Here is a 13998-nt window from a genome sequence, read left to right as displayed (position 1 = left end):
TACTTAGTATGGCCTTAGTTTTAATTGATATTACCCGAAATGTATGGGAATATCGATTCGGTTGTAATTATTGTGATCTCGTATCACCATTTTGTAATTTAATAGATTTATTTTAATTCTGATTACAAATGTATAATAGGAAATTATGTAATTCATTTTGTAATTTATTTATTCCAGAGTACCTTGAAGACGGTGCCACTCGAGAAGGCGATCCATCAAAGAAAGTGTTGCCTTGAAATGCGTGCCAATACCGAAGTTCAAGGGACCAAAGGAGTTGGTTTCCGAATTTGTTATAGTTTATTAGATTTACTATTTTAGGAAGGCCATACTAGGATTTTATTTATGCTTTGCATTTTATTTATATGTTGCATGCATCGCTAAATCGTCATACCTAAAACATGCATTATCATTAAATCGAGTTGATCGACCATGTCAATTACAATTATCGTAGTTCACCACTTTAGTTCACTTAAAACGTGATAGATAATAAATTGACATGACCTCTCGCTAAAATAAACAATTGAGACTTAGCCTTACCAAAAATTAGAAACCATGAAAACCTATTTCGTGAGGGAGTGCACTCGGCCTTACCGGGGTAAAAACCATGCTGCATAGGGGAAGTGGGTGATAAATGTCTACCCACGAATTTATAAAGATAAGGGTTGTATTCGGCTTTACCGATGCCCAAGTTGATGTAAATTTGGATCATGGACACATTTATTCGAAATTTGGGTTGAACTCAACGAAAGTATTCTCAACGGTTGTCGGATGTGTTTCGGGCTAAAGATAAATATTAATGTAAATTTATCGACCAAGAGTTCTAAGAGTAGAATCGATTAAGGAGTTAATCCACCGAGTTATATTGATAAGGGTTGTATTCGGCTTTACCGATGCCTAAGTTGATATGAATTTGGGTCTTGGAATCATTTATCAAGCTGGGTAGAGGTCACTAGATAAATGCAATAAAACTTGTTTAAATTAAAAATTTACGAGTGTTATTATTATTTTAAAACGACAAGTGTTTTATTCCTTCTGTTTTGTTTTGTAAACCACTTTTATTTCTCATAACAAATGGCCGCACCAAACACCAACGCCGCACCTCTCACTAATGTTTCTTGGCTCCGATCCTTCATGGATCGTTGTAAACTTGAAAAGAATGGGTCAAATTTCTCCGATTGGGATGCCTATGAGGTCATAACTTAACTAACCTTTAAATCAAACAAAGTAAAACCATTACCGGATGACGACCTATACTATCTAATCTTTAGTAGATCTTCAGTAAAAGAATCGTCTCTTCACAAGTCTCTCATCTTGAGTCTCGTGGTTGATTTCTGATCTTGATCTTGCTTGAATACAATGATCAAGTGTATTTGAAGTTGCACCTCCTTGGTCCAAACTTCAAGCTTGCGTCATTGTAATTGTTCCTTTCTAAATTAGGACTTAAGCACACAATTACACGCATATGTTTATAATATTAAGTCCACATACAAATCATTACTGTCATTATCAAAACAACTAATTAGGACTAAAGGTCCAACAAATTCCCCCTTTTTGATGATGACAAGTCTCCTATGATTTGTGTCTAAGTCTAGTTCTCCCTCAACATAATATTTCCCAAATTATAGAACAGTTGAGCGCAGAAACTAATAATCTTTTCAAAGTTATAACTATTGAACGCTTTGAGAGAATTAACTTGAGACGGTCGCAAATCATAAAAACAATTCCCCCTCTTGGCATCATTGAAAAGATGAGAACAGACATAAAACAACTAGAATAATATATTATGAGACAAGAATTAATCATGAAAAACATATTATATTAAACGCAATCTAGTTCTTAATTAGCATAATAATATTATAAACCTACAATCACACAAGGAATAAAATGCGGAATTGAAAAAGCTAATATCCATAAGAACAGACGTTTATTGTGACCAAAGGAATTAAAAAGATAAGGCTAAATTTGGAAATTTGGATGGGCTAGGGCGAGATGTTCACGGGTAGTGGGGGCTCGGTGGTCGAGACCTAGGACGGGTCCGAGATTCCAAATCCTCGAGTCGCGCGTGACAATAGTCTAGGAGTGCAGCTTGAGCAGTCAATCGAGTATCGAAGTTACCAATCCTCAAAGTCATAGCTTTAACTGCTTCATATATCTTATGCATATCAGACCTCATCTCCTTTCCATATTGTAATAGCTCATCATCAAACTTAACCAAACTATCCAAACCTTCCCTCATAAGAGTAGACTCGGAGTGTGTTCGCGCGGCGGCTTTAAGAGCATTGTCTATTTTTGTGTCAAAGCGTGACAACACGGTGTTTAGACGCGCCAGGCTAATACTACTTGGTCCACTAGAATCAACTCTTCTTTCCTTTTTAATAAGCTCAAACAACTCACCTAATTTCTTGTCTTGCTCATTAATCCTTCCAAGAATAGAAGTAAAATTTGATTCCATCTTAGAATCCAAGATCTCAAAACTCACATTGCTTTTTCCTCCTTTTTCTCCTTTTTCTCCTTTTGTGTCAAAACACAATTCCGGCCATTAATAACGAGCTTCATATAAGATAAGTAAAGATCGTTCATCTCATCATTTGTTATAACTCCATAACTATGCATCCCAATAACTCCTTTCTTCTCTAAAATTCGAGAGATCCAATTTCCATAAGGCTAACTTAAAGTAGAAGCTAAATCGTCCATCTTAGCCGTTACACTAGCTTGTATAATTTTATGAAACACAAGCATAGGTAGACTAACCTTTTCTCCTTCAAGCCAAGTCTTCATAATAATCATCTCATGAACCCCGAATTTATCTCTACCTTCTTTTCGAGGAACAATGGTAGTCCAAAGAAAGTTCAAAAAGAACCTCAAAGATGGCGACAATTTAGTTGTTAAAATAGTCTCAGACGAAGTCGCATCTTGTTTGATGTACCGTTTCACTACTAACCTGTCATCAGGTGACATACTTCCCCATTCTACGGTTGGATTAATTTCGATTCCTCCACTAGGAACTCGAGCCAAGTCGCAGAAATCACCAGTGGAGACACGTATAGATGTCTCATTAACCACAGCAAGTAAATTTCCTTCCTTAAATTGAACAGCAGCATAAAATTGATATACCTCAATAGGAAAGACTGGACCACTTATAGCAACAATATTCTCCCAACCTTGATCTTTGAGAAAATTCCTGAAAAACCCAAGTGCTTTATATTGCTTTAACCAATCAACCGAATATACTCGTCCTCCATGAATGCGGTATTGAGCAACTTGATTGATATTCCTTCGTTCAACTTGAGTTAATCGAAGATTATTCAGTCCATTGTTAGTGTAATCATCCATATGCTGTGCGTAAAGAACACGTGAAGAACCATCTTGAAGTATATAGTTCTCAGTTTTCGAACTTACCTCAATTTCCGAAACCAATTTTCCCTTATTCTTAACCAATTTTCGTCTCTTCTTGTTGTTGTCAGGTAGGTCGGCGGACCGGGGGGACCGAGGAGTCTCGGGTGGCGTGACGGAGCGGGTGGTTCTCGGGGGTGATTGGGTTACCTTCTTTCTAACAACGACAGGTTTCTTGGATTGAAAACGGGTTGTAGGTTGATTTGCCATTATTAATCTTGAAGGTTTTTGAAAAAGTATTAGGGAAGAAGATGATTAAATTGATGAGAATTATGGAGAGATTAAAAGGGTTTAAATAGCATAAGGAGTTTGTGTTTTGGTAACAATAGAATTCTTAAGGATAGAAAATAATACCAATTTCCTTATTTTTTTTTTCGGTGCCTTCCCTTTTTTTGTGCTTTTTTTTTCGCACTTTCTTTTTTTTTCGGCACACTTTCCTTTTTTTTTTCGTGCTTTCCTTTTTTTTTCGCCATTTTTTTTTTTCGGCACTTTTTTTTTTTTTCTCTATCTCCTATTTCTTATAAGATAAGAATAAGAAAAAGAATCCTCTAGTTTGTGTTTAGGTAGGATTGTGAAGAAATATAATAAGATAGAAATATCTTTATTATATTTACGCATTTTATTGTAGATTTTGTCGAACTTTTTGTAAGAATGTGTGATTATACAGAATATTAAATATTACCATACACATAAGCAAGATATAACACGTAAAATAAACATTATTTAACATAATTAAACTTGCAACAAAAATATACGGACACAATCGTACAATCTCATCTTCCTAGCCAGTCATCCAGGTTCCCAGACATAATTATGACGGATTTAATTATCGCTAATTAAACCAATCTCTAGTCTCAATAACTCAAAGCGTTTTCTAGCTAATGGCTTAGTCAAGATATCAGCCCATTGCTTTTCGGTACTACAAAATTCAAGTGAAATGTTGCCCTTCTCTACGTCATCTCGTAGAAAATGGTGTCTAATATCTATATGTTTGGTCCTCGAGTGCTGAGCAGGGTTCTTAGAAATTACTATAGCACTCGTATTGTCACACATAATAGACATACGACCTACATTTATACCATAATCACATAGTTGTTGCTTTAACCAAAGTAATTGAGAACATACCGATCCAAAGCGAGATACATACTCGGCCCAAAGAGTGACATTGCAAATCGAATTTTGTTTCTTTGATCCCCATGTGATGATACAAGGTCCAACAAACGTTGCATACCCAGAAGTGCTTTTCCTATCTAAAGACCATCCTGCATAATCTGCATCTAAATACCCTACTAGATCGAAATTACACTCAAGTGGATACCATAAGTACAAATTTGATGTACCAATTAAATATCTCAAGATACGTTTAACTGCAATCATATGTGACTCTTTAGGACACGATTGATATCCCGCACAGACACATACACTATACATTATATCAGGACGACTTGCAGTTAAATATAAAAGTGAACCAATTATACCTCGATTTGTAGTCTCATCGACACACTTACCATGTTCATCTATAGTTAACTTCTTTTCAGGTACCATAGGTGTATCGTAAGATTTTGCATTTTCCATACCTAATTTTTGAATCAGTTCCTTGATATATTTCTGTTGGTGAATCTTTATACCATCCTTTGTTTTTTGAATTTGTAAGCCTAGAAAGTACTTCAATTCTCCCATCATGCTCATTTCAAACTCGAAGTCATTAGATCCAAAAATACTTGCACAATTTTTCATTAGTAGAACCGAATATTATATCGTCTACATAAATTTGAACAACAAGTAAATTAGAACCCTCGGATTTTAGGAACAAGGTTTTATCGACAGATCCTCTTATAAAATTATTTTGTAATAAAAACTTGGATAATCTGTCATACCATGCCCTTGGAGCTTGTTTCAAACCATATAAAGCTTTGTCTAATTTATAAACGTGGTTTTGAAACTTGCTATCTAAAAATCCGGGAGGTTGTTCTACATAAACTTCTTCTTCCAAATAACCATTAAGAAATGCAGTCTTAACGTCCATTTGGAATAATTTCATTCCTTTATGAGCAGCAAAGGCAATAATGAGACGAATAGCCTCAAGTCTTGCTACGGGTGCAAAGGTCTCGTCATAATCGATCCCTTCTTGTTGATTGTAGCCTTGGACAACTAGTCGTGCCTTGTTTCTTGTAATAAGTCCTGCATCGTCCAGTTTATTTCTGAACACCCATCTTGTACCAATAACAGTTCGCTCACTAGGTCGTGACACTAAGTGCCATACCTTATTGCGTTCGAATTGTTGAAGCTCATCTTGCATTGCAGTTATACAATCAGGTTCAGCAAGAGCTTCTTTAATATTGGTAGGTTCAATGGTTGACAGAAAAGAAAAGAACGAGCAGAAATTATTCAAGGACCTTCTAGTTTTAATGCCTTGTTCTAGATCCCCTAGGATTTTGTCCAAAGGTTGGGAGCTTTGATGTTTCCACTTTTTGAGAACTCTAGGCTCATTATCATTTGATGGACTAGCATCATCTGCAGACGAAGAATCATAATTTGTTCCCCCTGAGTTGGACTCGGGATTTTCTTCAGAAGTATCACTAACTTCATTAGAAATATCATGATTTGGATCGGAAGTTACAACATCATTAGGTGTAACTTCAAGATCTTTTTCCTTATCTAAGGGAGGGTCAATAGTATCATTAACTACGGACTCATCACTTCTCTTAGGATCGTTTGCAGAATTGTCTAGTTCATCATTGATACTTTGAATATCTTCATCTTCATTTAAGGGCTCATTTCTTGCTAGGAAGAAATCGGGCTCATCTGGATCCTCTTCTTCCTGTTCAACTTTATCAAACACATTATCTTCGTCAAAGCGAACATGAACACTTTCTTCTATGCGCAAGGTTCTTTTATTGAACACTTTGTAAGCTTTACTATGATCCGAATATCCCAGAAAAACAGCTTCGTCACTTCGGGGGTCAAATTTTCCTAAATTGTCTTTTCCATTATTGTGAACAAAGCATTTGCTCCCGAAGCAACGTAGATGTGATATATTGGGCTTTCTCCCTCTTAAGAGTTCATAGGGAGTCTTTTTCAAAATAGGTCGGATCATAGCTCTATTATGCACATAGCATGCGGTACTAACAGCTTCTGCCCAAAAACTTCTAAGGAGGCCACTACACAAAAGCATAGTACGAGCCATATCCTCTAGGGTTCGATTCATACATTCTACGACACCATTTTGTTGTGGGGTACGTGGTGCGGAGAAGTTATGCCCCACACCATTTTCCCTACAAAATTCTAAAAACAATTGATTATCAAATTCCGTGCCGTGATCCGTCCGAATCGAAATAAGCTTTTTATCATATCTATTTTGGGCAAGCTTCATTAATGCCACAAATTCATCGAAAGTTTCATCTTTAGAGGAAAGAAAGATTGGCTAGACATACCTTGAGTAATCGTCGACTAGAACAAATATATACTTTGATCCACCACGGCTTCTAACTTTCATAGGTCCACAAAAATCCATGTGTACCATCTCAAGTGGTCGTTTAGTGCTAACGACTCTTTTAGGTTTAAATGAGGATCTAACATGTTTGCAGCGGGCACATGAGTCACACATTTTCTCTTGCTCGAATTTAATTGAGGGCAAGCCTTCAACTAAATCCATGGACTTAAGTTTATTTAAAATAGTTGGACTTATGTGTGCAAACCTCTTGTGCCACAAGCTAGAATCATCTGAGGTTGCTTTCATACACGAGAAACAATTTGTATTAACAACATTTAAGTCAATCATATACACATTCCTCATACGGTGACCCTCAAGTAAAACATTACTAGTACCTTCAATTATGATACGACAAACATTGGCATGAAAAACAACTTTGTTACCTTTGTCACATAATTGAGAAATACTGAGTAAGTTATGTTTAAGACCACTTACCAGATATACGTTATCGATTGAATGAGAGGTTGAAATTCCAATTTTTCCTACTCCAATAATCCTACCCTTCTTGTTATCTCCAAAAGTAACTTTACCACCGAAGAAGGGCTCTAGTGAAAGAAAAAGATTTATGTCTCTTGTCATGTGTCTCGAGCATCCACTGTCGAGATACCATAGATTATTTTCTTTCACTACTACCTGCAAATGAATCAAATACAACTTTTAGGTACCCAAGCTAAGTTGGGTCCTTTATGGTTAGTGACTCTGTAGATTCGATCCTTTCTAACCCATACTTGTTTTATTATTCTTTTGGCTTTAACATTGGGTTGTCTTGGTCTTTGTCTAACAATCGGAACATAAGGTACTCTAGGTTGTGTTCTAACAGAAGTAACTCTTGGTCTAGTACCTTCATGAGACGCTCTAGGTTTAGTATTATGAACTTTAGGCTTGAATGTATGCTTTCGATTCTCATTTATTTTGTTTGATTTTGAAGGAACAGGTGAGTAATCAAAAGCCATATGATAAGTCCATCTAAACTCATTATTGCGTTCTTCGTTGTCATTAGATTCATCTATAGTTGAGACATCATCTTCCACTATGAAATCACAAGTCTTAACAATTTCGACATTCTTTTGCTTATCCGAAGCAAGTTTGACACAATTGACTTGAATATGTCCAGTAGAGCCACAGTAATTGCAAATCAAGTATTCTGGAAGATTAACATATTTTCTTTTTTTTGAAATCGTGATCAGAAGGATTAGATTTGCATTTATCATGGTCTCTACGGCTATAGCATTCATGACCAAGTCCCGTCTTCATGTTATTATCAGATTGTTCAGTAAGGAAGTTTAAAACTTTTGTGCTTCCTTCCCATTTATCATGAACGTTTCGTGCATGTAAGAGTAATTCTTTCAAGGACTCAATTTCTTTTTCACATTTCGAATGATCTACACTTGAATCCTTGGAAGAGTTACCTTTCTCAAAGTCTTCACGAAATTTATCAAAACGTTTATTCAAGACACGTTTCTCATTTTCATGTTGTTCCTTAAGTTCAGTCACTAGCTTATTTCAATTGCTTAGAGAGAAATATAATTTCTCTCTTGTGTTCGGAAACCACACTATCTTTGCCATTAAGTTCATCTTTTAAAATCTCATTGACTTTCTTCAACTCAGAAGTTATAGCATCACTAGCTGTAACTTTAGCTTGAAGATGCTTAATGTTGAGTTTGAGCTCTGAAGTTATGGCATCACTAGCTTTAACTTTTGATTTAAGAGCATTTTTCTCAGCATTTGTCATATCTGAAGTTATAGCTGGGGTAGCCATAACTTTAGATTAGAGCTTTTTGGCTTTGGCTTTTAGAAGTTGGTTTTCCTCAGCAATGTCTAGAATTTGTTCCTTAAGGTCTTTTAACTCTAGACTTTGTTCATGACAATGATCAAGGGATTGTTCAAAATACTTAATTAAATTATTCTTAGAAAGTTTCTTAACTTACTTTTTGAGTTCAAGAAAACTTACCTCTTCATCCTCTGAATCTGAATCTGAATTTCCAACAAGACACATCTCAGCATTTGGAGCATTACTTTCATTGTCGCTGTTGGAGAATAGGTCAAGACTGACGCTGCTTAGGCAAAGATTGGCAGTTTCTTCTTCATCTTCGGATTCGCCATCTTCAGAGTCCAAGTCTCCCCAACAATATGCCATCATGACTTGCTTGAATTCCCTTTTTGTTTTGTCAAGTTGATTTTTGTCTTTAATTTTCTTCCATGTAGGGCAATCTTTGATCATGTGATCATTATCACCACACTTGAAGCATCCACGGTTAGAGAAAGGCCATTTTGACTTAGAAGTTTTCTTGGGAGTTTTCTTTGATTTGTTATTTGTTTTATTTTGATTTTGATTGAAGGCCTTTTTCTTAAAACGTTTAACAAACAATACGGTTTCATCTTCAATATCTGAAGAATCATTAATCTTGCTAGACTCAGCTTGTAAGGCCATCTTTTTGCTTGTGCCAGCTTCCTCCTCATCCTGATTCAGAGTAATCTCGTGAGCCATTAAGATTCCGAGTAGCTCCTGATAGAATAACGAAGTTAGGTCCTTACATTCCTCTATGACAGACACTTTATGTCTCCATCTGCAAGACATACTTCTACGAATTTTTCTAGCAATTTCCTCAGAGTCAAATGTTCTTCCTAAATTCTTTAGCTCATTGATGATACTAGAAAAGCGAGAGGACATGCTGTCAACTGACTCGTTTTGCTCCATGGCAAACAGCTCGTATTTTCGCATTAGTAATGTCATACGTTGTTTTTTGACAACAGTGGTTCCCTCATAGGCTAATTCTAGACCATCCCATATTTCCTTGGCAGATGAACTGGTTGAGAAATGATCTAATTCAGTTGCAATCATACCGTTTTGCAATAAGCTTATTGCTTTTGAATTCTTCTCAGCCTTTTTATAATCCGCCTCAATATAATCCTCTTCATTCTTTTCGACGGTAGTGCCATTAGTGGTTGCAAGTAAGATCTTATTTGGACCATTCTTGATAATCAACCAGCACTCCCAATCGTTACCTTTAATGAAATGGGTCATCATATTTTTCCATAAACCATAGTTCTTCCCATTGAATATAGAACACTTAAGGTGTTTGGAATCCATTCGATAAAAAATAAATGCAAATAAAAAACGATAAATAGACTCAAAAAAAAGATCGGACTCTAGTCATGTTAGGCTATCAAGAGCACGAGGCTCTGATACCAATTGAGGAGTCTATTGATCGAATACGAAAGAGGGGGGGTGAATTGAGTATTAAAAATGATGCCCACTTTTTCGAAATATATGATGTAAAATTAATTATTTGATTTTATTGATTAAAATCAACTAATTAATTCACTAATAAGCGCAAAAACGAAATAACAAAAATAAAGAAAGAGAGACACACGGGATTTTTGAAGTGGTTCAGTTTCACAAGTCGAAACCTACGTCCACTATTCTCGATTAATAATTTTTAGTACTTTTCTACGGATTACAAAAATTATCAATCCACTCGTATAATCAACTATATGATTATAACTCAGATTGAGTATCGCTAAATACTCTAGATTGCTCTTACGTTAATAAGAAAAGTACAACGATAAATACTAATCTCACGTTATGCGAGTGAGTATAATATCTTTGTGTACTTAGTATCCTATAACGATTTCTCTTTGAGTTATTGACAAATATGATGCGCAAGTTTTGTTTAAGCAGTTTGTAAAATAAGAATTAAAGCTCAAATAATTTTTGCTTAAATATTTTTCACTTTGAAAGTGCAGATGTGTGTCACTTTTTAATTGTTGAATGAAGAGAGGTATTTATAGTTGTAGGGAATTAGGGTTTTAGAATATTCTGGAAGGTGCAAAAACCCTAAATGACTTGATGAACAAGTAGGAGGCTAGGGTTTGGGATTGGATCGACCACTAGGGTTTCGGCCTCTAGGGTTTCGGCCCCTAGCGTTTCCATTCAGTCCATTCGGCCTCCATAGCCCACAACAAATCGAGATAGAATTTAGTTGAAACCCTAGGTTGCATGACGACATAAATATCGTGTTATAAACCAATAGTTTATTCAACTTAAATTTTAATTAAATAATTCCAATTATATAAATACTCTGTTATTTTTATTAAACATTAAAAGTATATTTTCCAAAAATTAACGCATCATTTTTGTCTAGCAATGAAGTTATGGCTATGAGGTCATAACTTCACTAACCTTTAAATCAAACAAAGTAAAACCATTACCGGATGACGACCTATACTATCTAATCTTCAGTAGATCTTCAGTAAACGAATAATCGCTTCACAAGTCTCTCATCTTGAGTCTCGTGATTGATTTCTGATCTTGATCTTGCTTGAATACAACGATCAAGTGTATTTGAAGTTGTACCTCCTTGGTCCAAACTTCAAGCTTGTGTCATTGTAATTGTTCCTTTCTAAATTAAGAATTAAGCACACAATTACACGCATATGTTTATAATATTAAGTCCACATACAAATCATTACTGTCATTATCAAAACAACTAATTAGGACTAAAGGTCCAACAGTAGATTAGTAAATAACAATGCTAATTGTTGAGTTGAGGAAGTGCTCCTCTCCAAGGAGATGAGCATCTCCGTTTTGGGGGTCTTCATAGAATATGCTCGTCCCGTGCGGCTTGGCTGAGGGACGGTCTGCACTAGAGAAGAATCCGAGTGGATTGGGGGTCGGGACGCTCGGACTATAGCAGGGGGAGACGAGCGGATCAAGCACGGGACGCTTGTCCTAGCGGACAGTTTCTCTATTTGAGCTCGGATTGTAAAACGGACGTCATTTTCTCATCCGGACTCCTATTGGAGTGATTCAAAAGCCTAGATCACTTGATTTTTCGACGCCGTTTTATCTAGCATACTTTCAGAGCCAAACAAGCAACTCTCGGTTTGGTTCAGAGCAATTTCTTCTTGTAATGTCTTCCTTCTCGTCGTCTTTAGTTTTAACCCTATGATCCTTCTATATACTCTTTATTCCTACATCCTTGATCATCATTCTTGCCTCCTCTTCATACTAGTCTATCCAAGATCATCAAAAAGCTTCCAAATATGTACGGGAGACGGGAATTCCGCCTCATTTATCTTCTTTCCTACAAAACATATGAAATGCACTAGGAAAGCAAAATAGGAAGGAATTGACGGATAAAATGGCCATGAAATGATATAATAGTATGCAAAATAGGTTCAATTATTAGGGGACTTAATGTGCGCAATTATGAATCACATCAATAGGCTAGATGATTAATTGTGAGAATCTGTGACCATAGCAATATAACTGTAATATGTTTAGTTGAGTGCACGATTCTAAATAACTTTAATCTGGTTAAATTCGTTCCTAGATCGGAAGATTGGAATGAACAGACCTGCTATGAATAGTAGACTACCATAACGAGGACGGAAGTTAAGTTAGTTGTAATCTATAGGGTGGATAGCGGACCAGAAGGACCTTTCCCTTGCCCTTCTCGCAGTAGATCGTCTAGACTATTTATAACTGAGTTAGTGAACTGCCATGGTGAACCAAAATCCTGACATATTTCTCCCTATCTGATCACAAGTTAGCTATTTCTTACCTTTATCGCTCTTGTCTTTATTTCTCTTACCTTACATCTTCAGTAGTTTAGAAAACAAATTTAAAACCCCCCAATTGTGACTAGATAGACGTACTTAGCAAATAGATACTTAGCCTCCCTATGGAGATCGACCCTACTTACCGCTAGCTCATGTTAGTTGTACTTAGGTAATTATTTTTGGTACCTGACGACTGTATCAAATTTTGGCGCTGTTGCCGGGGAGGCAATTAGCCTAGTTATCTGTTTTTGTTTTGTTTGTCTCTCAGTCTCAGGGAATTTTTAATTCCTTGAGACAGCTCTTATTTATTTTCTCTAGTGTTGTTTATGCCCAGGTCTAACAGGTTGGAGTTAGTTCCAGCTGATCCTGAACCAGAACGGACCTTTCGTTATAGACAGAAACTGCAGAGAAAGATTCAAAAGGAAGCCTTGAGTACTTTTGAACCCGAGCTAGAACACTTCTTATTTGCAGAAGATCTGTCTTTTGAAGAAGACAAGTTTATTTCTGCGTCTATCCTGTGAAAATGCCTTATATTGCAAGTCATTCGGAGCTTACAGCTGCTTCAATCCCTAAAGGTTTCAATCTCGCGACTGAAGATGGGAACACGTTCGATATTCGGCCGTCTTATATCAATCTGGTCGAAAGAAATTTGTATCGGGGTGTAGCTGGTGAGGACCCACGGAAGCATATGGAGGTTTTCACGGATTATTGCTCAACCATTCCCGCTACTAAGGGAGTGACTCAAGACAAGATTAAGGAGGTCCTATTTCCTTTTACTTTGACCGATGGAGCTCGAGAGTGGCTCACTGATCTTGACAGAGAAGCGGTTGGTATTACTAACTAGGAGACTCTGGCCCTTGCCTTTTATAAAAGGTATTTTCCTCCACAACGAACTAATCAACTGAGAGAAAAAATTACAAGTTTCAAGCAGACACCAGATGAGAACTTTTATGAAGCTTGGTGCCGGTTCAAGAAGTTGGTGCGGTCTATTCCTCATCATGGTTTCGATCATTGGTTCTTATGCAACCAGTTCTATAATGGGTTGTATGACGACTACCATGCCATTTTGGACGCTTCATCAAACAGATGATTTCAAAAGAATAATGATGATGACAAGGGATGGGGAATCATAGAAGAGATGGCTACCCATTGCGCAGTTGTGGCTCAGCTTGAAGCCATGAATGCCCGTTTCGATAAGTTGGAGTTGCAGAATGCTGGTGATCAACAGACGGTTCACTTGTTGACTAGACTAGAGACCGTTTCACGTAAGAGGTGCGGTCGTAATGACGGTCACACTGCTGTTGACTGTCTAATTGAGAAGGAGCAAGTTCTTGCCTTTCAGCAATATAGGCAAGGAAGCTCTTACTATAATAATCAGAGTGGAGTCCATCCTAATTTGAGATGGACTAGTCAGAATGTGTTGAATCCTACACCTCCATCGCAGCAGCATCAACCTTATGTTCCTCCACATAAAGCTCAACAAGGCTTTCAAAAGCCTCCATCTTTTCCACTGCCTAATCAAGGAGCTTCTTCCAGTGGGGTAAGTA

At 36.7% G+C, this 13998-nt stretch overlaps 1 non-coding gene across 1 annotated transcript; it reads right to left on the bottom strand.

Annotated features, from left to right (window-relative positions):
* Positions 1-13349: 13349 nt before the first annotated feature.
* LOC141597883 (small nucleolar RNA R71) lies at positions 13350-13456 on the bottom strand. The gene has a single exon (XR_012523094.1). It is a non-coding gene; the product is annotated as a small nucleolar RNA R71 (small nucleolar RNA).
* Between the last annotated feature and the right edge of the window lie 542 nt (positions 13457-13998).

Source organism: Silene latifolia, chromosome 8, assembly GCF_048544455.1.
Source record: "Silene latifolia isolate original U9 population chromosome 8, ASM4854445v1, whole genome shotgun sequence".
Lineage (NCBI taxonomy): Eukaryota > Viridiplantae > Streptophyta > Magnoliopsida > Caryophyllales > Caryophyllaceae > Silene > Silene latifolia.
Note: the sequence above shows the minus strand (reverse complement) of the source record. Positions and strands in the feature narration are given on the sequence as shown.